This window comes from Heterodontus francisci, chromosome 39, assembly GCF_036365525.1.
Source record: "Heterodontus francisci isolate sHetFra1 chromosome 39, sHetFra1.hap1, whole genome shotgun sequence".
Classification (NCBI taxonomy): Eukaryota; Metazoa; Chordata; class Chondrichthyes; order Heterodontiformes; family Heterodontidae; genus Heterodontus; species Heterodontus francisci.
This window is the reverse complement of record NC_090409.1, coordinates 43,834,402-43,857,632: the sequence shown is the minus strand read 5'-3', so window position 1 is coordinate 43,857,632 and position 23,231 is coordinate 43,834,402.

Here is a 23,231-nt window from a genome sequence, read left to right as displayed (position 1 = left end):
ACTCTGGGGACCCCCCTGTAAATACTGACACACTCCCGGGAACCCCTATAAATATTGACACACTCTGGGGACCCCCCTGTAAATACTGACACACTCCCAGGGACCCCCTGTAAATATTGACACACTCCCAGGGACCCCCTGTAAATACTGACACACTCCCCGGGAACCCTCTGTCAATACTGACACACTCCCGGGGACCCTCTGTAAATATTGACACACTCCTGGGGACCCCCTGTAAATACTGACACACTCCCCGGGGATCCCCTGTAAATACTGACACACTCCCAGGGACCCCTATAAATATTGACACACTCTGGGGACCCCCCTGTAAATACTGACACACTCCCGGGAACCCCTATAAATATTGACACACTCCCAGGGACCCCCTGTAAATATTGACACACTCCCAGGGACCCCCTGTAAATACTGACACACTCCCGGGAACCCCTATAAATATTGACACACTCTGGGGACCCCCCTGTAAATACTGACACACTGCCAGGCACCCCCTGTAAATACTGACACACTCCCGGGGTCCCCCTGTAAATACTGACACACTCCCGGGTACACCCTGTAAATGCTGACACACTCCCGGGGTCCCCCTGTAAATACTGACACACTCCCGGGGACCTCCTGTAAATACTGACACACTCCCCGTGGACCCCCTGTAAATAATGACACACTCCCGGGGATCCCCTGTAAATAATGACACACTCCCGGGGATCCCCTGTAAATACTGACACACTCCCGGGGACACCCTGTAAATAATGACACACTCCCGGGGACCCCCTGTAAATAATGACACACTACCGGGGATCCCCTGTAAATACTGACACACTCCCGGGGACCTCCTGTAAATACTGACACACTCCCGGGGACCCCCTGTAAATAATGACACACTCCCGGGGATCCCCTGTAAATACTGACACACTCCCGGGGACCCCCTGTAAATAATGACACACTCCCGGGGACCCCCTGTAAATATTGACCCACTCCTGGGGATCCCCTGTAAATACTGACACACTCCCGGGGACCCCCTGTAAATAATGACACACTCCCGGGGACCCCCTGTAAATATTGACCCACTCCTGGGGATCCCCTGTAAATACTGACACACTCCCGGGGACACCCTGTAAATACTGACACACTCCCGGGGAACCCTGTAAATACTGACACACTCCGGGGACCCTCTGTAAATACTGACACACTCCCCGGGGACCCCCTGTAAATACTGACACACTCCCGGGGACCCCCTGTAAATACTGACACACTCCCGGGGACCCCCTGTAAATACTGACATACTCCCGGGGACCCCCTGTAAATACTGACACACTCCCGGGGAACCCTGTAAATACTGACACACTCCGGGGACCCTCTGTAAATACTGACACACTCCCCGGGGACCCCCTGTAAATATTGACACACTCCCGGGGACCCCCTGTAAATACTGACACACTCCCGGGGACCCCCTGTAAATACTGACACACTCCCGGGGACCCCCTGTAAATACTGACACACTCCCCGGGGACCCCCTGTAAATACTGACACACTCCCGGGGATCCCCTGTAAATACTGACACACTCCCCGGGGACCCCCTGTAAATATTGACACACTTCCGGGGAACCCTGTAAATATTGACACACTCCGGGGACCTCCTGTAAATACTGACACACTCCCGGGAACTCTCTGTAAATACTGACACACTCCCTGGGACCCTCTGTAAATACTGACACACTCCCGGGGACCCTCTGTAAATACTGACACACTCCCGGGGACCTCCTGTAAATACTGACACACTCCCGGGGACACCCTGTAAATACTGACACACTCCCGGGAACTCTCTGTAAATACTGACACACTCCCTGGGACCCTCTGTAAATACTGACACACTCCCTGGGATCCCCTGTAAATACTGACACACTCCCCGGGGACCCCCTGTAAATATTGACACACTTCCGGGGAACCCTGTAAATATTGACACACTCTGGGGACCTCCTGTAAATACTGACACACTCCCGGGAACTCTCTGTAAATACTGACACACTCCCTGGTTCCCTCTGTAAATACTGACACACTCCCTGGGACCCTCTGTAAATACTGACACACTCCCGGGGACCCTCTGTAAATACTGACACACTCCCGGGGACCACCTGTAAATACTGACACACTCCCGGGGACACCCTGTAAATACTGACACACTCCCGGGGTCCCCCTGTAAATACTGACACACTCCCGGGGACACCCTGTAAATACTGACACACTCCCGGGTACCTCCTGTAAATACTGACACACTCCCGGGGTCCCCCTGTAAATACTGACACACTCCCGGGGACACCCTGTAAATACTGACACACTCCCGGGTCCTCCTGTAAATACTGACACACTCCCGGGGACACCCTGTAAATACTGACACACTCCCCGGGAACCCTCTGTAAATACTGACACACTCCCGGGGATCCTCTGTAAATATTGACACACTCCCGGGGACCCCTGTAAATATTGACACACTCCTGGGGACCCTCTGTAAATATTGACACACTCCCGGGGACCCCCTGTAAATATTGACACACTCCGGGGACCCTCTGTAAATACTGACACACTCCCCAGGGACCCCCTGTAAATATTGACACACTCCTGGGGACCCCCTGTAAATATTGACACACTCCGGGGACCCTCTGTAAATACTGACACACTCCCCAGGGGCCCCCTGTAAATATTGACACACTCCGAGGACCCTCTGTAAATATTGACACACTCCCGGGGACCCCTGTAAATATTGACACACTCCGGGGACCCCCTGTAAATACTGACACACTCCTGGGGACCCCCTGTAAATATTGACACACTCCCGGGGACCCCCTGTAAATATTGACACACTCCCCGGGGACGCCCTGTAAATATTGACACACTCCCAGGGACCCCCTGTAAATATTGACACACTCCGGGGACCCTCTGTAAATACTGACACACTCCCCAGGGACCCCCTGTAAATATTGACACACTCCCGGGGACCTCCTGTAAATACTGACACACTCCTGGGGACCCCCTGTAAATATTGACACACTCCGGGGACACCGTGTAAATACTGACACACTCCCAGGCACCCCCTGTAAATACTGACACACTCCCGGGGAACCCTGTTAATACTGACACACTCCGAGGACCCTCTGTAAATATTGACACACTCCCCGGGGATCCCCTGTAAATACTGACACACTCCCGGGGATCCCCTGTAAATACTAACACACTCCCCGGGGACCCCCTGTAAATACTGACACACTCCGGGGACACCGTGTAAATACTGACACACTCCCGGGGACCCCCTGTAAATACTGACACACTCCCCGGGGACCCCCTGTAAATACTGACACACTCCCCGGGGACCCCCTGTAAATACTGACACACTCCCCGGGGATCCCCTGTAAATACTGACACACTCCCGGGGACCCCCTGTAAATAATGACACACTCCCGGGGACCCCCTGTAAATATTGACCCACTCCTGGGGATCCCCTGTAAATACTGACACACTCCCGGGGACCCCCTGTAAATAATGACACACTCCCGGGGACCCCCTGTAAATATTGACACACTCCCGGGGACCCCCTGTAAATACTGACACACTGCCAGGCACCCCCTGTAAATACTGACACACTCCCGGGGAACCCTGTAAATACTGACACACTCCGGGGACCCTCTGTAAATACTAACAAACTCCCCGGGGACCCCCTGTAAATACTGACACACTCCCGGGGACCCCCTGTAAATACTAACACACTCCCGGGGATCCCCTGTAAATACTAACACACTCCCCGGGGACCCCCTGTAAATACTGACACACTCCCCGGGGACCCCCTGTAAATATTGACACACTCCGGGGACACCGTGTAAATACTGACACACTCCTGGGAACCCCCTGTAAATATTGACACACTCCCGGGGACCCCCTGTAAATATTGACACACTCCGGGGACCCTCTGTTAATACTGACACACTCCGGGGACACCGTGTATATACTGACACACTCCCGGGGACCCCCTGTAAATATTGACACACCCCCGGGGACCCTCTGTTAATACTGACACACTCCGGGGACCCCCTATAAATATTGACACACTCCCGGGGACCCCCTATAAATATTGACACACTCCCGGGGACCCCTTGTAAATATTGACACACTCCGGGGACACCGTGTAAATACTGACACACTCCCGGGGACCCCCTATAAATATTGACACACTCCCGGGGACCTCCTGTAAATACTGACACACTCCCGGGGACCCCTGTAAATATTGACACAATCCGGGGACACCGTGTAAATACTGACACACTCCTGGGGACCCCCTGTAAATATTGACACACTCCCGGGGACCCCTGTAAATATTGACACACTCCGGGGACACCGTGTAAATACTGACACACTCCCTGGGACCCTTTGTAAATACTGACACACTCCCGGGGACACCCTGTAAATACTGACACACTCCCTGGGACCCTTTGTTAATACTGACAGACTCCCCGGGGACCCCCTGTAAATACTGACACACTCCCGGGGAACCCTGTAAATACTGACACACTCCGGGGACCCTCTGTAAATACTGACACACTCCCCGGGGACCCCCTGTAAATACTGACACACTCCCCGGGGACCCCCTGTAAATACTGACACACTCCCTGGGACCCTTTGTAAATACTGACACACTCCGGGGACCCTCTGTAAATACTGACACACTCCCCGGGGACCCCCTGTAAATACTGACACACTCCCTGGGACCCTTTGTAAATACTGACACACTCCCGGGAACCTTCTGTCAATACTGACACACTCCCGGGGACCTCCTGTAAATACTGACACACTCCCCGGGAACCCTCTGTCAATACTGACACACTGCCGGGAACCCCTGTAAATATTGACACACTCCGGGGACCCTCTGTAAATACTGACACACTCCCCGGGGGCCCCCTGTAAATATTGACACACTCCCGGGGACCTCCTGTAAATACTGACACACTCCCCGGGAACCCTCTGTCAATACTGACACACTGCCGGGAACCCCTGTAAATATTGACACACTCCGGGGACCCTCTGTAAATACTGACACACTCCCCGGGGGCCCCCTGTAAATATTGACACACTCCCGGGGACCTCCTGTAAATACTGACACACTCCCCGGGGGCCCCCTGTAAATATTGACACACTCCCGGGGACCTCCTGTAAATACTGACACACTCCCCGGGAACCCTCTGTCAATACTGACACACTGCCGGGAACCCCTGTAAATATTGACACACTCCGGGGACCCTCTGTAAATACTGACACACTCCCCGGGGACCCCCTGTAAATATTGACACTCTCCCGGTGAACCCTGTAAATATTGACACACTCCCGGGGACCCCCTGTAAATATTGACACACCCCCGGGGACCCTCTGTAAATATTGACACACTCCCGGGGAACCCTGTTAATACTGACACACTCCGGGGACACCGTGTATATACTGACACACTCCCGGAGACCCCCTATAAATATTGACACACTCCCGGGGACCCCCTATAAATATTGACACACTCCCGGGGAACCCTGTAAATACTGACACACTCCGGGGACCCTCTGTAAATACTGACACACTCCCCGGGGGCCCCCTGTAAATACTGACACACTCCCGGGGATTCCCCCCTGTAAATATTGACACAATCCGGGGACACCGTGTAAATACTGACACACTCCCCGGGGGCCCCCTGTAAATACTGACACACTCCCCGGGGACCCCCTGTAAATATTGACACACTCCCGGGAACTCTTTGTAAATACTGACACACTCCCTGGGACCCTTTGTAAATACTGACACACTCCCGGGGACCCTCTGTAAATACTGACACACTCCCAGGGACCCCTATAAATATTGACACACTCTGGGGACCCCCCTGTAAATACTGACACACTCCCGGGGACCTCCTGTAAATACTGACACACTCCCTCGGACCCTCTGTAAATACTGACACACTCCCGGGGACCTCCTGTAAATACTGACACACTCCCTCGGACCCTCTGTAAATACTGACACACTCCCGGGGACACCCTGTAAATACTGACACACTCCCGGGGACCCCCTGTAAATACTGACACACTCCCCGGGAACCCTCTGTCAATACTGACACACTCCCGGGGACCCTCTGTAAATATTGACACACTCCTGGGGACCCCCTGTAAATACTGACACACTCCCCGGGGATCCCCTGTAAATACTGACACACTCCCAGGGACCCCTATAAATATTGACACACTCTGGGGACCCCCCTGTAAATACTGACACACTCCCGGGAACCCCTATAAATATTGACACACTCTGGGGACCCCCCTGTAAATACTGACACACTCCCAGGGACCCCCTGTAAATATTGACACACTCCCAGGGACCCCCTGTAAATACTGACACACTCCCCGGGAACCCTCTGTCAATACTGACACACTCCCGGGGACCCTCTGTAAATATTGACACACTCCTGGGGACCCCCTGTAAATACTGACACACTCCCCGGGGATCCCCTGTAAATACTGACACACTCCCAGGGACCCCTATAAATATTGACACACTCTGGGGACCCCCCTGTAAATACTGACACACTCCCGGGAACCCCTATAAATATTGACACACTCCCAGGGACCCCCTGTAAATATTGACACACTCCCAGGGACCCCCTGTAAATACTGACACACTCCCGGGAACCCCTATAAATATTGACACACTCTGGGGACCCCCCTGTAAATACTGACACACTGCCAGGCACCCCCTGTAAATACTGACACACTCCCGGGGTCCCCCTGTAAATACTGACACACTCCCGGGTACACCCTGTAAATGCTGACACACTCCCGGGGTCCCCCTGTAAATACTGACACACTCCCGGGGACCTCCTGTAAATACTGACACACTCCCCGTGGACCCCCTGTAAATAATGACACACTCCCGGGGATCCCCTGTAAATAATGACACACTCCCGGGGATCCCCTGTAAATACTGACACACTCCCGGGGACACCCTGTAAATAATGACACACTCCCGGGGACCCCCTGTAAATAATGACACACTACCGGGGATCCCCTGTAAATACTGACACACTCCCGGGGACCTCCTGTAAATACTGACACACTCCCGGGGACCCCCTGTAAATAATGACACACTCCCGGGGATCCCCTGTAAATACTGACACACTCCCGGGGACCCCCTGTAAATAATGACACACTCCCGGGGACCCCCTGTAAATATTGACCCACTCCTGGGGATCCCCTGTAAATACTGACACACTCCCGGGGACCCCCTGTAAATAATGACACACTCCCGGGGACCCCCTGTAAATATTGACCCACTCCTGGGGATCCCCTGTAAATACTGACACACTCCCGGGGACACCCTGTAAATACTGACACACTCCCGGGGAACCCTGTAAATACTGACACACTCCGGGGACCCTCTGTAAATACTGACACACTCCCCGGGGACCCCCTGTAAATACTGACACACTCCCGGGGACCCCCTGTAAATACTGACACACTCCCGGGGACCCCCTGTAAATACTGACATACTCCCGGGGACCCCCTGTAAATACTGACACACTCCCGGGGAACCCTGTAAATACTGACACACTCCGGGGACCCTCTGTAAATACTGACACACTCCCCGGGGACCCCCTGTAAATATTGACACACTCCCGGGGACCCCCTGTAAATACTGACACACTCCCGGGGACCCCCTGTAAATACTGACACACTCCCGGGGACCCCCTGTAAATACTGACACACTCCCCGGGGACCCCCTGTAAATACTGACACACTCCCGGGGATCCCCTGTAAATACTGACACACTCCCCGGGGACCCCCTGTAAATATTGACACACTTCCGGGGAACCCTGTAAATATTGACACACTCCGGGGACCTCCTGTAAATACTGACACACTCCCGGGAACTCTCTGTAAATACTGACACACTCCCTGGGACCCTCTGTAAATACTGACACACTCCCGGGGACCCTCTGTAAATACTGACACACTCCCGGGGACCTCCTGTAAATACTGACACACTCCCGGGGACACCCTGTAAATACTGACACACTCCCGGGAACTCTCTGTAAATACTGACACACTCCCTGGGACCCTCTGTAAATACTGACACACTCCCTGGGATCCCCTGTAAATACTGACACACTCCCCGGGGACCCCCTGTAAATATTGACACACTTCCGGGGAACCCTGTAAATATTGACACACTCTGGGGACCTCCTGTAAATACTGACACACTCCCGGGAACTCTCTGTAAATACTGACACACTCCCTGGTTCCCTCTGTAAATACTGACACACTCCCTGGGACCCTCTGTAAATACTGACACACTCCCGGGGACCCTCTGTAAATACTGACACACTCCCGGGGACCACCTGTAAATACTGACACACTCCCGGGGACACCCTGTAAATACTGACACACTCCCGGGGTCCCCCTGTAAATACTGACACACTCCCGGGGACACCCTGTAAATACTGACACACTCCCGGGTACCTCCTGTAAATACTGACACACTCCCGGGGTCCCCCTGTAAATACTGACACACTCCCGGGGACACCCTGTAAATACTGACACACTCCCGGGTCCTCCTGTAAATACTGACACACTCCCGGGGACACCCTGTAAATACTGACACACTCCCCGGGAACCCTCTGTAAATACTGACACACTCCCGGGGATCCTCTGTAAATATTGACACACTCCCGGGGACCCCTGTAAATATTGACACACTCCTGGGGACCCTCTGTAAATATTGACACACTCCCGGGGACCCCCTGTAAATATTGACACACTCCGGGGACCCTCTGTAAATACTGACACACTCCCCAGGGACCCCCTGTAAATATTGACACACTCCTGGGGACCCCCTGTAAATATTGACACACTCCGGGGACCCTCTGTAAATACTGACACACTCCCCAGGGGCCCCCTGTAAATATTGACACACTCCGAGGACCCTCTGTAAATATTGACACACTCCCGGGGACCCCTGTAAATATTGACACACTCCGGGGACCCCCTGTAAATACTGACACACTCCTGGGGACCCCCTGTAAATATTGACACACTCCCGGGGACCCCCTGTAAATATTGACACACTCCCCGGGGACGCCCTGTAAATATTGACACACTCCCAGGGACCCCCTGTAAATATTGACACACTCCGGGGACCCTCTGTAAATACTGACACACTCCCCAGGGACCCCCTGTAAATATTGACACACTCCCGGGGACCTCCTGTAAATACTGACACACTCCTGGGGACCCCCTGTAAATATTGACACACTCCGGGGACACCGTGTAAATACTGACACACTCCCAGGCACCCCCTGTAAATACTGACACACTCCCGGGGAACCCTGTTAATACTGACACACTCCGAGGACCCTCTGTAAATATTGACACACTCCCCGGGGATCCCCTGTAAATACTGACACACTCCCGGGGATCCCCTGTAAATACTAACACACTCCCCGGGGACCCCCTGTAAATACTGACACACTCCGGGGACACCGTGTAAATACTGACACACTCCCGGGGACCCCCTGTAAATACTGACACACTCCCCGGGGACCCCCTGTAAATACTGACACACTCCCCGGGGACCCCCTGTAAATACTGACACACTCCCCGGGGATCCCCTGTAAATACTGACACACTCCCGGGGACCCCCTGTAAATAATGACACACTCCCGGGGACCCCCTGTAAATATTGACCCACTCCTGGGGATCCCCTGTAAATACTGACACACTCCCGGGGACCCCCTGTAAATAATGACACACTCCCGGGGACCCCCTGTAAATATTGACACACTCCCGGGGACCCCCTGTAAATACTGACACACTGCCAGGCACCCCCTGTAAATACTGACACACTCCCGGGGAACCCTGTAAATACTGACACACTCCGGGGACCCTCTGTAAATACTAACAAACTCCCCGGGGACCCCCTGTAAATACTGACACACTCCCGGGGACCCCCTGTAAATACTGACACACTCCCGGGGACCCCCTGTAAATACTGACACATTCCCCGGGGACCCCCTGTAAATACTGACACACTCCCGGGGATCCCCTGTAAATACTGACACACTCCCCGGGGACCCCCTGTAAATATTGACACACTTCCGGGGAACCCTGTAAATATTGACACACTCCCGGGAACTCTCTGTAAATACTGACACACTCCCTGGGACCCTCTGTAAATACTGACACACTCCCGGGGACCTCCTGTAAATACTGACACACTCCCAGGAACCCTCTGTCAATACTGACACACTCCCGGGGACCTCCTGTAAATACTGACACACTCCCGGGGACACCCTGTAAATACTGACACACTCCCAGGGACCTCCAGTAAATACAGACACACTCCCGGGGACCCTCTGTAAATACTGACACACTCCCGGGGACACCTTGTAAATACTGACACACTCCCCGGGAACCCTCTGTAAATATTGACACACTCCCGGGGACCCCTGTAAATATTGACACACTCCGGGGACCCCCTTTAAATACTGACACATTCCTGGGGACCCCCTGTAAATATTGACACACTCCCGGGGACCCCCTGTAAATACTGACACACTCCTGAGGACCCCCTGTAAATACTGACACACTCCTGGGGACCCCCTGTAAATACGGACACACTCCCGGGGACCCCCTGTAAATACTGACACACTCCCCGGGATTCCCCCCTGTAAATACTGACACACTCCCGGGGACCCCCTGTAAATACTGACACACTCCCGGGGATTCCCCCCTGTAAATACTGACACTCTCGGGGAACCCCTGTAAATACTGACACACTCCCGGGGACCCCCTGTAAATATTGACACACTCCGGGGACCCTCTGTCAATACTGACACACTCCCCGGGGACCCCCTGTAAATATTGACACACTCCCGGGGACCTCCTGTAAATACTGACGCACTCCCGGGGACCCCTGTAAATATTGATGCACTCCGGGACACCGTGTCAATACTGACACACTCCCAGGCACCCCCTGTAAATACTGACACACTCCCGGGGAACCCTGTTAATACTGACACACTCCGAGGACCCTCTGTAAATATTGACACACTCCCGGGAACCCCTGTAAATATTGACACACTCCCGGGGATCCCCTGTAAATACTAACACACTCCCCGGGGACCCCCTGTAAATATTGACACACTCCGGGGACACCGTGTAAATACTGACACACTCCCGGGGATCCCCTGTAAATACTAACACACTCCCGGGGATCCCCTGTAAATACTAACACACTCCCCGGGGACCCCCTGTAAATACTGACACACTCCCCGGGGACCCCCTGTAAATATTGACACACTCCGGGGACACCGTGTAAATACTGACACACTCCCGGGGACCCCCTTTAAATACTGACACACTCCCGGGAACTCTCTGTAAATATTGACACACTCCGGGGACACCGTGTAAATACTGACACACTCCTGGGAACCCCCTGTAAATATTGACACACTCCCGGGGACCCCCTGTAAATATTGACACACCCCCGGGGACCCTCTGTTAATACTGACACACTCCGGGGACCCCCTATAAATATTGACACACTCCCGGGGACCCCCTATAAATATTGACACACTCCCGGGGACCCCTTGTAAATATTGACACACTCCGGGGACACCGTGTAAATACTGACACACTCCCGGGGACCCCCTATAAATATTGACACACTCCCGGGGACCTCCTGTAAATACTGACACACTCCCGGGGACCCCTGTAAATATTGACACAATCCGGGGACACCGTGTAAATACTGACACACTCCTGGGGACCCCCTGTAAATATTGACACACTCCCGGGGACCCCTGTAAATATTGACACACTCCGGGGACACCGTGTAAATACTGACACACTCCCTGGGACCCTTTGTAAATACTGACACACTCCCGGGGACACCCTGTAAATACTGACACACTCCCTGGGACCCTTTGTTAATACTGACACACTCCCTGGGACCCCCTGTAAATACTGACACACTCCCGGGGAACCCTGTAAATACTGACACACTCCGGGGACCCTCTGTAAATACTGACACACTCCCCGGGGACCCCCTGTAAATACTGACACACTCCCCGGGGACCCCCTGTAAATACTGACACACTCCCTGGGACCCTTTGTAAATACTGACACACTCCGGGGACCCTCTGTAAATACTGACACACTCCCCGGGGACCCCCTGTAAATACTGACACACTCCCTGGGACCCTTTGTAAATACTGACACACTCCCGGGAACCTTCTGTCAATACTGACACACTCCCCGGGGACCCCCTGTAAATACTGACACACTCCCCGGGAACCTTCTGTCAATACTGACACACTCCCGGGGACCTCCTGTAAATACTGACACACTCCCCGGGAACCCTCTGTCAATACTGACACACTGCCGGGAACCCCTGTAAATATTGACACACTCCGGGGACCCTCTGTAAATACTGACACACTCCCCGGGGGCCCCCTGTAAATATTGACACACTCCCGGGGACCTCCTGTAAATACTGACACACTCCCCGGGAACCCTCTCTCAATACTGACACACTGCCGGGAACCCCTGTAAATATTGACACACTCCGGGGACCCTCTGTAAATACTGACACACTCCCCGGGGGCCCCCTGTAAATATTGACACACTCCCGGGGACCTCCTGTAAATACTGACACACTCCCCGGGGGCCCCCTTTCAATATTGACACACTCCCGGGGACCTCCTGTAAATACTGACACACTCCCCGGGAACCCTCTGTCAATACTGACACACTGCCGGGAACCCCTGTAAATATTGACACACTCCGGGGACCCTCTGTAAATACTGACACACTCCCCGGGGACCCACTGTAAATACTGACACACTCCCGGGGATCCCCTGTAAATACTGACACACTCCCGGGGATCCCCTGTAAATACTGACACACTCCCCGGGAACCCTCTGTCAATACTGACACACTGCCGGGAACCCCTGTAAATATTGACACACTCCCCGGGGACCCCCTGTAAATATTGACACTCTCCCGGTGAACCCTGTAAATATTGACACACTCCCGGGGACCCCCTGTAAATATTGACACACCCCCGGGGACCCTCTGTAAATATTGACACACTCCCGGGGAACCCTGTTAATACTGACACACTCCGGGGACACCGTGTATATACTGACACACTCCCGGGGACCCCCTATAAATATTGACACACTCCCGGGGAACCCTGTAAATACTGACACACTCCGGGGACCCTCTGTAAATACTGACACACTCCCCGGGGGCCCCCTGTAAATACTGACACACTCCCGGGGATTCCCCCCTGTAAATATTGACACAATCCGGGGACATCGTGTAAATACTGACACACTCCCCGGGGGCCCCCTGTAAATACTGACACACTCCCCGGGGACCCCCTGTAAATATTGACACACTCCCGGGAACTCTTTGTAAATACTGACACACTCCCTGGGACCCTTTGTAAATACTGACACACTCCCGGGGACCCTCTGTAAATACTGACACACTCCCGGGGACCTCCTGTAAATACTGACACACTCCCTCGGACCCTCTGTAAATACTGACACACTCCCGGGGACACCCTGTAAATACTGACACACTCCCGGGGACCCCCTGTAAATACTGACACACTCCCCGGGAACCCTCTGTCAATACTGACACACTCCCGGGGACCCTCTGTAAATATTGACACACTCCTGGGGACCCCCTGTAAATACTGACACACTCCCCGGGGATCCCCTGTAAATACTGACACACTCCCAGGGACCCCTATAAATATTGACACACTCTGGGGACCCCCCTGTAAATACTGACACACTCCCGGGAACCCCTATAAATATTGACACACTCCCAGGGACCCCCTGTAAATATTGACACACTCCCAGGGACCCCCTGTAAATACTGACACACTCCCGGGAACCCCTATAAATATTGACACACTCTGGGGACCCCCCTGTAAATACTGACACACTGCCAGGCACCCCCTGTAAATACTGACACACTCCCGGGGTCCCCCTGTAAATACTGACACACTCCCGGGTACACCCTGTAAATGCTGACACACTCCCGGGGTCCCCCTGTAAATACTGACACACTCCCGGGGACCTCCTGTAAATACTGACACACTCCCCGGGGACCCCCTGTAAATAATGACACACTCCCGGGGATCCCCTGTAAATAATGACACACTCCCGGGGATCCCCTGTAAATACTGACACACTCCCGGGGACCCCCTGTAAATAATGACACACTCCCGGGGACCCCCTGTAAATAATGACACACTCCCGGGGATCCCCTGTAAATACTGACACACTCCCGGGGACCTCCTGTAAATACTGACACACTCCCGGGGACCCCCTGTAAATAATGACACACTCCCGGGGATCCCCTGTAAATACTGACACACTCCCGGGGACCCCCTGTAAATAATGACACACTCCCGGGGACCCCCTGTAAATATTGACCCACTCCTGGGGATCCCCTGTAAATACTGACACACTCCCGGGGACCCCCTGTAAATAATGACACACTCCCGGGGACCCCCTGTAAATATTGACCCACTCCTGGGGATCCCCTGTAAATACTGACACACTCCCGGGGACACCCTGTAAATACTGACACAGTCCCGGGGAACCCTGTAAATACTGACACACTCCGGGGACCCTCTGTAAATACTGACACACTCCCCGGGGACCCCCTGTAAATACTGACACACTCCCGGGGACCCCCTGTAAATACTGACACACTCCCGGGGACCCCCTGTAAATACTGACATACTCCCGGGGACCCCCTGTAAATACTGACACACTCCCGGGGAACCCTGTAAATACTGACACACTCCGGGGACCCTCTGTAAATACTGACACACTCCCCGGGGACCCCCTGTAAATATTGACACACTCCCGGGGACCCCCTGTAAATACTGACACACTCCCGGGGACCCCCTGTAAATACTGACACACTCCCGGGGACCCCCTGTAAATACTGACACACTCCCCGGGGACCCCCTGTAAATACTGACACACTCCCGGGGATCCCCTGTAAATACTGACACACTCCCCGGGGACCCCCTGTAAATATTGACACACTTCCGGGGAACCCTGTAAATATTGACACACTCCGGGGACCTCCTGTAAATACTGACACACTCCCGGGAACTCTCTGTAAATACTGACACACTCCCTGGGACCCTCTGTAAATACTGACACACTCCCGGGGACCCTCTGTAAATACTGACACACTCCCGGGGACCTCCTGTAAATACTGACACACTCCCGGGGACACCCTGTAAATACTGACACACTCCCGGGAACTCTCTGTAAATACTGACACACTCCCTGGGACCCTCTGTAAATACTGACACACTCCCTGGGATCCCCTGTAAATACTGACACACTCCCCGGGGACCCCCTGTAAATATTGACACACTTCCGGGGAACCCTGTAAATATTGACACACTCTGGGGACCTCCTGTAAATACTGACACACTCCCGGGAACTCTCTGTAAATACTGACACACTCCCTGGTTCCCTCTGTAAATACTGACACACTCCCTGGGACCCTCTGTAAATACTGACACACTCCCGGGGACCCTCTGTAAATACTGACACACTCCCGGGGACCTCCTATAAATACTGACACACTCCCGGGGACACCCTGTAAATACTGACACACTCCCGGGGTCCCCCTGTAAATACTGACACACTCCCGGGGACACCCTGTAAATACTGACACACTCCCGGGTACCTCCTGTAAATACTGACACACTCCCGGGGTCCCCCTGTAAATACTGACACACTCCCGGGGACACCCTGTAAATACTGACACACTCCCGGGTCCCCCTGTAAATACTGACACACTCCCGGGGACACCCTGTAAATACTGACACACTCCCCGGGAACCCTCTGTAAATACTGACACACTCCCGGGGATCCTCTGTAAATATTGACACACTCCCGGGGATCCCCTGTAAATATTGACACACTCCGGGGACCCTCTGTAAATACTGACACACTCCCCAGGGACCCCCTGTAAATATTGACACACTCCTGGGGACCCCCTGTAAATATTGACACACTCCGGGGACCCTCTGTAAATACTGACACACTCCCCAGGGGCCCCCTGTAAATATTGACACACTCCGAGGACCCTCTGTAAATATTGACACACTCCCGGGGACCCCTGTAAATATTGACACACTCCGGGGACCCCCTGTAAATACTGACACACTCCTGGGGACCCCCTGTAAATATTGACACACTCCCGGGGACCCCCTGTAAATATTGACACACTCCCCGGGGACGCCCTGTAAATATTGACACACTCCCAGGGACCCCCTGTAAATATTGACACACTCCCCGGGGACCTCCTGTAAATACTGACACACTCCTGGGGACCCCCTGTAAATATTGACACACTCCGGGGACACCGTGTAAATACTGACACACTCCCAGGCACCCCCTGTAAATACTGACACACTCCCGGGGAACCCTGTTAATACTGACACACTCCGAGGACCCTCTGTAAATATTGACACACTCCCCGGGGATCCCCTGTAAATACTGACACACTCCCGGGGATCCCCTGTAAATACTAACACACTCCCCGGGGACCCCCTGTAAATACTGACACACTCCGGGGACACCGTGTAAATACTGACACACTCCCGGGGACCCCCTGTAAATACTGACACACTCCCCGGGGACCCCCTGTAAATACTGACACACTCCCCGGGGACCCCCTGTAAATACTGACACACTCCCCGGGGACCCCCTGTAAATACTGACACACTCCGGGGACACCGTGTAAATACTGACACACTCCCGGGGACCCCCTTTAAATACTGACACACTCCCGGGAACTCTCTGTAAATACTGACACACTCCCGTGGCTCCCTGTAAATATTGACACACTCCGGGGACACCGTGTAAATACTGACACACTCCTGGGGACCCCCTGTAAATATTGACACACTCCCGGGGACCCCCTGTAAATATTGACACACTCCGGGGACCCTCTGTTAATACTGACACACTCCGGGGACACCGTGTAAATACTGACACACTCCCGGGGACCCCCTATAAATATTGACACACACCCGGGGACCCTCTGTTAATACTGACACACTCCCGGGTACACCCTGTAAATGCTGACACACTCCCGGGGTCCCCCTGTAAATACTGACACACTCCCGGGGACCTCCTGTAAATACTGACACACTCCCCGGGGACCCCCTGTAAATAATGACACACTCCCGGGGATCCCCTGTAAATAATGACACACTCCCGGGGATCCCCTGTAAATACTGACACACTCCCGGGGACCCCCTGTAAATAATGACACACTCCCGGGGACCCCCTGTAAATAATGACACACTCCCGGGGATCCCCTGTAAATACTGACACACTCCCGGGGACCTCCTGTAAATACTGACACACTCCCGGGGACCCCCTGTAAATAATGACACACTCCCGGGGATCCCCTGTAAATACTGACACACTCCCGGGGACCCCCTGTAAATAATGACACACTCCCGGGGACCCCCTGTAAATATTGACCCACTCCTGGGGATCCCCTGTAAATACTGACACACTCCCGGGGACCCCCTGTAAATAATGACACACTCCCGGGGACCCCCTGTAAATATTGACCCACTCCTGGGGATCCCCTGTAAATACTGACACACTCCCGGGGACACCCTGTAAATACTGACACACTCCCGGGGAACCCTGTAAATACTGACACACTCCGGGGACCCTCTGTAAATACTGACACACTCCCCGGGGACCCCCTGTAAATACTGACACACTCCCGGGGACCCCCTGTAAATACTGACACACTCCCGGGGACCCCCTGTAAATACTGACATACTCCCGGGGACCCCCTGTAAATACTGACACACTCCCGGGGAACCCTGTAAATACTGACACACTCCGGGGACCCTCTGTAAATACTGACACACTCCCCGGGGACCCCCTGTAAATATTGACACACTCCCGGGGACCCCCTGTAAATACTGACACACTCCCGGGGACCCCCTGTAAATACTGACACACTCCCGGGGACCCCCTGTAAATACTGACACACTCCCCGGGGACCCCCTGTAAATACTGACACACTCCCGGGGATCCCCTGTAAATACTGACACACTCCCCGGGGACCCCCTGTAAATATTGACACACTTCCGGGGAACCCTGTAAATATTGACACACTCCGGGGACCTCCTGTAAATACTGACACACTCCCGGGAACTCTCTGTAAATACTGACACACTCCCTGGGACCCTCTGTAAATACTGACACACTCCCGGGGACCCTCTGTAAATACTGACACACTCCCGGGGACCTCCTGTAAATACTGACACACTCCCGGGGACACCCTGTAAATACTGACACACTCCCGGGAACTCTCTGTAAATACTGACACACTCCCTGGGACCCTCTGTAAATACTGACACACTCCCTGGGATCCCCTGTAAATACTGACACACTCCCCGGGGACCCCCTGTAAATATTGACACACTTCCGGGGAACCCTGTAAATATTGACACACTCTGGGGACCTCCTGTAAATACTGACACACTCCCGGGAACTCTCTGTAAATACTGACACACTCCCTGGTTCCCTCTGTAAATACTGACACACTCCCTGGGACCCTCTGTAAATACTGACACACTCCCGGGGACCCTCTGTAAATACTGACACACTCTCGGGGACCTCCTGTAAATACTGACACACTCCCGGGGACACCCTGTAAATACTGACACACTCCCGGGGTCCCCCTGTAAATACTGACACACTCCCGGGGACACCCTGTAAATACTGACACACTCCCGGGTACCTCCTGTAAATACTGACACACTCCCGGGGTCCCCCTGTAAATACTGACACACTCCCGGGGACACCCTGTAAATACTGACACACTCCCGGGTCCCCCTGTAAATACTGACACACTCCCGGGGACACCCTGTAAATACTGACACACTCCCCGGGAACCCTCTGTAAATACTGACACACTCCCGGGGATCCTCTGTAAATATTGACACACTCCCGGGGACCCCTGTAAATATTGACACACTCCTGGGGACCCTCTGTAAATATTGACACACTCCCGGGGACCCCCTGTAAATATTGACACACTCCGGGGACCCTCTGTAAATACTGACACACTCCCCAGGGACCCCCTGTAAATATTGACACACTCCTGGGGACCCCCTGTAAATATTGACACACTCCGGGGACCCTCTGTAAATACTGACACACTCCCCAGGGGCCCCCTGTAAATATTGACACACTCCGAGGACCCTCTGTAAATATTGACACACTCCCGGGGACCCCTGTAAATATTGACACACTCCGGGGACCCCCTGTAAATACTGACACACTCCTGGGGACCCCCTGTAAATATTGACACACTCCCGGGGACCCCATGTAAATATTGACACACTCCGGGGACCCTCTGTAAATACTGACACACTCCCCGGGGACCCCCTGTAAATATTGACACACACCCGGGGACCCCCTGTAAATATTGACACACTCCCGGGGACCTCCTGTAAATACTGACACACTCCTGGGGACCCCCTGTAAATATTGACACACTCCGGGGACACCGTGTAAATACTGACACACTCCTGGGGACCCCCTGTAAATATTGACACACTCCGGGGACCCCCTGTAAATACTGACACACTCCCGGGGAACCCTGTTAATACTGACACACTCCGAGGACCCTCTGCAAATATTGACACACTCCCCGGGGACCCCCTGTAAATACTGACACAATCCGGGGACACCGTGTAAATACTGACACACTCCCGGGGACCCCCTGTAAATACTGACACACTCCCCGGGGACCCCCTGTAAACACTGACACACTCCCCGGGGACCCCCTGTAAATACTGACACACTCCCCGGGGACCCCCTGTAAATACTGACACACTCCGGGGACACCGTGTAAATACTGACACACTCCCGGGGACCCCCTTTAAATACTGACACACTCCCGGGAACTCTCTGTAAATACTGACACACTCCCGTGGCTCCCTGTAAATATTGACACACTCCGGGGACACCGTGTAAATACTGACACACTCCTGGGGACCCCCTGTAAATATTGACACACTCCCGGGGACCCCCTGTAAATATTGACACACTCCGGGGACCCTCTGTTAATACTGACACACTCCGGGGACACCGTGTAAATACTGACACACTCCCGGGGACCCCCTATAAATATTGACACACACCCGGGGACCCTCTGTTAATACTGACACACTCCGGGGACACCGTGTATATACTGACACACTCCCGGGGACCTCCTGTAAATATTGACACACTCCCGGGGACCCCCTGTAAATATTGACACACCCCCGGGGACCCTCTGTTAATACTGACACACTCCGGGGACACCGTGTATATACTGACACACTCCCGGGGACCCCCTATAAATATTGACACACTCCCGGGGACCTCCTGTAAATATTGACACACTCCGGGGACCCTCTGTTAATACTGACACACTCCCGGGGACCTCCTGTAAATACTGACACACTCCCGGGGATCCCCTGTAAATATTGACACACTCCGGGGACCCTCTGTTAATACTGACACACTCCCGGGGACCCCTGTAAATATTGACACACTCCGGGAACCCTCTGTTAATACTGACACACTCCCGGGTCCCCCTGTAAATACTGACACACTCCCGGGGACACCCTGTAAATACTGACACACTCCCCGGGACCCCCCTGTAAATACTGACACACTCCCCGGGACCCCCTGTAAATACTGACACACTCCCCAGGACCCCCTGTAAATACTGACACACTCCCGGGGATCCCCTGTAAATATTGACACACTCCCGGGGACCCCCTATAAATATTGACACACTCCCGGGGACCTCCTGTAAATACTGACACACTCCCGGGGACCTCCTGTAAATATTGACACACCCCCGGGGACCCTCTGTTAATATTGACACACTCCGGGGACACCGTGTAAATACTGACACACTCCTGGGGACCCCCTGTAAATATTGACACACTCCCGGGGACCCCTGTAAATATTGACACACTCCGGGGACACCGTGTAAATACTGACACACTCCCCGGGGACCCCCTGTAAATACTGACACACTCCCGGGGAACCCTGTAAATACTGACACACTCCCGTGGACCCCTTGTAAATATTGACACACTCCGGGGACCCTCTGTTAATACTGACACACTCCCGGGGACCCCTGCAAATATTGACACACTCCGGGGACCCTCTGTTAATACTGACACACTCCCGGGGACCTCCTGTAAATACTGACACACTCCCGGGGATCCCCTGTAAATATTGACACACTCCCGGGGACCCCCTATAAATATTGACACACTCCTGGGGACCCCCTGTAAATATTGACACACTCCCGGGGACCCCTGTAAATATTGACACACTCCGGGGACACCGTGTAAATACTGACACACTCCCCGGGGACCCCCTGTAAATACTGACACACTCTGGGGACCTCCTGTAAATACTGACACACTCCCGGGAACTCTCTGTAAATACTGACACACTCCCTGGTTCCCTCTGTAAATACTGACACACTCCCTGGGACCCTCTGTAAATACTGACACACTCCCGGGGACCCTCTGTAAATACTGACACACTCCCGGGGACCTCCTATAAATACTGACACACTCCCGGGGACACCCTGTAAATACTGACACACTCCCGGGGTCCCCCTGTAAATACTGACACACTCCCGGGGACACCCTGTAAATACTGACACACTCCCGGGTACCTCCTGTAAATACTGACACACTCCCGGGGTCCCCCTGTAAATACTGACACACTCCCGGGGACACCCTGTAAATACTGACACACTCCCGGGTCCCCCTGTAAATACTGACACACTCCCGGGGACACCCTGTAAATACTGACACACTCCCCGGGAACCCTCTGTAAATACTGACACACTCCCGGGGATCCTCTGTAAATATTGACACACTCCCGGGGATCCCCTGTAAATATTGACACACTCCGGGGACCCTCTGTAAATACTGACACACTCCCCAGGGACCCCCTGTAAATATTGACACACTCCTGGGGACCCCCTGTAAATATTGACACACTCCGGGGACCCTCTGTAAATACTGGCACACTCCCCAGGGGCCCCCTGTAAATATTGACACACTCCGAGGACCCTCTGTAAATATTGACACACTCCCGGGGACCCCTGTAAATATTGACACACTCCGGGGACCCCCTGTAAATACTGACACACTCCTGGGGACCCCCTGTAAATATTGACACACTCCCGGGGACCCCCTGTAAATATTGACACACTCCCCGGGGACGCCCTGTAAATATTGACACACTCCCAGGGACCCCCTGTAAATATTGACACACTCCCCGGGGACCTCCTGTAAATACTGACACACTCCTGGGGACCCCCTGTAAATATTGACACACTCCGGGGACACCGTGTAAATACTGACACACTCCCAGGCACCCCCTGTAAATACTGACACACTCCCGGGGAACCCTGTTAATACTGACACACTCCGAGGACCCTCTGTAAATATTGACACACTCCCCGGGGATCCCCTGTAAATACTGACACACTCCCGGGGATCCCCTGTAAATACTAACACACTCCCCGGGGACCCCCTGTAAATACTGACACACTCCGGGGACACCGTGTAAATACTGACACACTCCCGGGGACCCCCTGTAAATACTGACACACTCCCCGGGGACCCCCTGTAAATACTGACACACTCCCCGGGGACCCCCTGTAAATACTGACACACTCCCCGGGGACCCCCTGTAAATACTGACACACTCCGGGGACACCGTGTAAATACTGACACACTCCCGGGGACCCCCTTTAAATACTGACACACTCCCGGGAACTCTCTGTAAATACTGACACACTCCCGTGGCTCCCTGTAAATATTGACACACTCCGGGGACACCGTGTAAATACTGACACACTCCTGGGGACCCCCTGTAAATATTGACACACTCCCGGGGACCCCCTGTAAATATTGACACACTCCGGGGACCCTCTGTTAATACTGACACACTCCGGGGACACCGTGTAAATACTGACACACTCCCGGGGACCCCCTATAAATATTGACACACACCCGGGGAC